We start from the raw sequence: 4,499 nt of genomic DNA on the forward strand, positions 1-4,499 counted from the left end.
TACCGATATTTGTTGAAGAAAGAGGGGATGCCTCCCCAGCATCCCCAAGCTTAGACGCTTGAGTCTCCTTGAATATTTACTTGGGGTGCCTCGGGCATCCCCAAGCTTGAGCTCTTGCCTCTCTTCCTTCTTCTCACATCGAGACCTTCTCAATCATCGAACACTTCATCCACACAAAACTTCAACAGAAAACTCGGTAAGATCCGTTAGTATAATAAAGCAAATCACTACTCTAAGTACTGTTGCAAACCAATTCATATTTTGTTTTTGCATTGTGTCTACTGTAGTATAACTTTTTCATGGCTTAATCCACTGATATAAATTGATAGTTTCATCAAAACAAGCAAACTATGCATCAAAAACAGAATCTGTCTAAAACAGAACAGTCTGTAGCAATCTGAACATTCACCATACTTCTGATACTTGAAAAATTCTAAAATTAGGAAAAATAAAAAATTTGTACAGAAAGACAGTGCAAAAAGAATCAGAACCATTTGACGTTCCCAAAAATTAAAATTCGCACTACAGCCAAAGTTTCTGTCCTGCACGCACAAACCAATCAAGCATGTAAACATCCTAAAGGCAAACCTTGGCACATTATTTTTATAATACAATGGAATTGTACAAGGGGATAATTATTTTTGTTGAAAAGTTTCTGTAATCAAGATTCACAAAGTTTCGTGAGCATGAACAAAGTTCAAGGCTAGCTCCCACTTCAACAATGCTTGTCTCTATCACTTTCACTTTCCTTTTTGAAAAAGTTTTGGGTTCCCCTCTTTATTTTTGTTGTTTTTAAACTATATGAAAGCACTCAACAGAAATAAATGACTCTCTAAAACTTCCGGTTGTCTCCCTGGCAGCGCTTTCTTTAAAGCCATTAAGCTAGGCATACAGTGCTCAAGTAGGATCCACCCGGATCCCAAGGTATATCAAAGCCAATTTTAATTAACAATGATTTGTAATTTAGTGTGAGCACAAAGTAACATATATCATGCATGACGAAGTCTAACTCTCTTCCTATGCATCGGCATGTCATAAAAGAACAATTCATGCACACAAAGTAAAGGCCAATGCATAGTATAAACAGTTTCTTGCAATTTTATCATATTGGAAACATAGAGAGGTGGAGATATAGTTCCTCTCTCATAATAATTGCAAGTAGGAGCAGCAAGCACATGCATATTATATTCATCAAAATCATCATGTGCAACGGTAAAAGGCAACCCATCAATATAATCCTTAATAAGTGCAAACTTCTCCGATATAGTGTAGTCGGGAGAATTCAAAAAGATAATAGGACTATCATGCGTGGGTGCAATAGCAACAATTTCATGTTTAACATAAGGAACTATAGCAAGTTCATCTCCATAAGCATAATTCATATTGGCATCTTGGCCACAAGCATAGCAAGCATCATCAAAAAGGGATATTTCAAGAGAATCAACGGGATCATAACAATCATCATAGCAATCATCCTTCGGTAAGCACGAAGGGAAATTAAACAATGTATGAGTTGAAGAGTTACTCTCATTAGAAGGTGGGCACGGGTGAGCTAATCCGCTCTTCCTCCTTTTGTTCTTCGCTCTCCTCATCATCTTTTTCATCCAATGAGCTCACAGCTTCATCAATTTCTTCTTCCATAGACTCCTGCAAAATATTAGTCTCTTCTTGGACAACAGTGACTTTCTCAATAAGTGCATTAATATCGTAATTGTATTCATAATTCTCATAACAATATTTAAGGATAGCTAAATTTTCAGGTCTATAAACCAAATCATCAAAGTCTTCAAACTCTTCAAACATAGATTCAATTTCATAAGCACCCATAAAAGCAAAAAATTGTTTTATTTGTTCCACATCATAGTAATCATATATACCATTAGCATAAGAAGCTAAGGTTTTATTATCATTAAATTCGCATAAAAAGGTAAGGTGTGGAGCCTTCATCTAGAGCAACAAGTATAACCATATCTCAAGCATAGTTGCCTAGCATACCAATTCAATATATGAATTTGATCCCATAATAGTTTCCCCTTTTTGTGTCAAGCGGTAATCCCTAAAGTATTCACGTTGATCCAACGTTACTCCCATTACATAATTGAATGGGGTTTTCTCAGGATTATTAAAGTAGTACATAATATCTTTCACATAACCAGCATCGAGTGTTTTAGGAGGTTCCCCATCTCCATGAGCAGAACGTACACCTATTTTTTTGGTATTTTGTGTTCCATATCCATAACTAAAGATAAAGAACAACTAAGAACAACAAATAAAAATTACTTAGTGATAAAGCAAACAAGCACACACGAGAATATTCACCCCACGCTATTGTTCCCCAGCAATGGCGCCAGAAAAAGGTCTTGATAACCCACAAGTATAGGGGATCGCAATAGTTTTCGATAGTAAGAGTGTCGAACCCAACGAGGAGCTAAAGGTAGAACAAATATTCCCTCAAGTTCTATCGACCACCGATACAACTCTACGCACAGCTTGACGTTCGCTTTACCTAGAACAAGTATGAAACTAGAAGTACTTTGTAGGTGTTTTTGGATAGGTTTGCAAGAAATAAAGAAGTACAATAAAAACGTAGGGGCTGTTTAGATAAAGACAATAACTAATTTAGTTTTAGTAAGAGAGCTTGTTGTTACGAGAAAGTTATTTGTCCCTAGGCAATCGATAACTAGACCGGTAATCATTATTGCAATTTTATTTGAGGGAGAGGCATAAGCTAACATACTTTCTCTACTTGGATCATATGCACTTATGATTGGAACTCTAGCAAGCATCCGCAACTACTAAAGATTCATTAAGGTAAAACCCAACCATAGCATTAAAGTATCAAGTCCCCTTTATCCCATACGCAAACAACCTACTTACTCGGGTCTGTGCTTCTGTCACTCACGCCACCCACCATAAGCAAATCATAAGCATATTGCAAACCCTACAGCGGGAAACCCTCACGCTTGCGCGACATGGAGAGTACCATAGGACAGCACCAATAATAAAACATACAACTCAAACCAATCACGATCATCAAATAGCCATTAGGACAAAACAGATCTACTCAAACATCATAGGATAGCCATACATAATTGGGAAATAATATATAGCATTGAGCACCATGTTTAAGAAGAGATTACAGTGGGTAAGAGAGAGGTTACACCGCTGCATAGAGGGGGAAGAGTTGGTGATGATGGCGGTGAAGTTGTTGGTGAAGATTGCGGTGATGATGATGGCCCCGGCAGCGCTCCGGCGCCACCGGAAGCAAGGGGGAGAGGGCCCCCCTTCTTCTTCTTCCTTGACCTCCTCCCTAGATGGGAGAAGGGTTTCCCCTCTGGTCCTTGGCTCCCATGGCGTGGGAGGGGCGAGAGCCCCTCCGAGATTGGATCTATCTCTCTGTTTCTCTCTGGTTCTGCGTTCTGTTCTGGCTCTGTTTCACCGTTTCGTATATATATGGAGATCCGTAACTCCGATTGGCCTGAAACCTTCGCCGTGATTTTTTTTCCGAATATTAGCTTTCTTGCGGCAAAAGAAGAGCGTCAACCGCCTTACGGTGGGCTCACGAGGGTAGGGGGCGCGCCGGGGGGGCCCCTGCCTCGTGACCACCTCGGGCACTGGTTCGCGTTGATTTTCCTTCCGAATTTTCCATATTTTCCAAAAATAAGCTCCGTCCGTTTTATCCCGTTTGGACTCCGTTTGATATGGATATTCTGCGAAACCAAAAACATGCAACAGACAGGAACTGGCACTGGGCACTGGATCAATATGTTAGTCCCAAAAATAATATAAAAAGTTGCCAAAAAGTATATGAAAGTTGAATAATATTGGCATGGAACAATCAAAAATTATAGATACGACGGAGACGTATCAGCATCAAACATGCAACAGACAGGAACTGGCACTGGGCACTGGATCAATATGTTAGTCCCAAAAATAATATAAAAAGTTGCCAAAAAGTATATGAAAGTTGAATAATGTTGGCATGGAACAATCAAAAATTATAGATACGACGGAGACGTATCAAGCGGCAGGACGAAGGTCACCGTGGAGCCCAAGATGGCGTCATCACCAGAACTTTTGGCAGCCGAAGACCACCTTTGGTCAGGGTAACTTGTACTACATGTTCCCCTTCGAAAAGGCCAATTTTTGGCGCCCTTCCCGCTCATTATTTGGGGAGAGGCCCAGGGCCTCTATAAATAGAGCTAGCCACCACAGAGGGAAGGGACATCTAGAAATCTAGTAGAACCCTAGCAGAGTGAGAGAGGCGACTGAACTCACCCTAGCAGTTCACCGCACCAGCTCAAGAACACCTCTCGCGAGGCTGTTCTTCCTTTGTACTGATTCTCATCAGCCCCTGAGGCAATCCACCACACCACACACTGGAGTAGGGTATTACACCACAACGGTGGCCCGAACCAGTATAAACCTTGTGTCCCTTGTGTTGTTCGTGGTTTCCAGCACAAATCACGCGAGAAGACTGGGCGTAGATCGGTAGGGGC

The sequence above is a fragment of the Triticum urartu genome, chromosome 1, assembly GCF_003073215.2.
Source record: "Triticum urartu cultivar G1812 chromosome 1, Tu2.1, whole genome shotgun sequence".
NCBI lineage: Eukaryota > Viridiplantae > Streptophyta > Magnoliopsida > Poales > Poaceae > Triticum > Triticum urartu.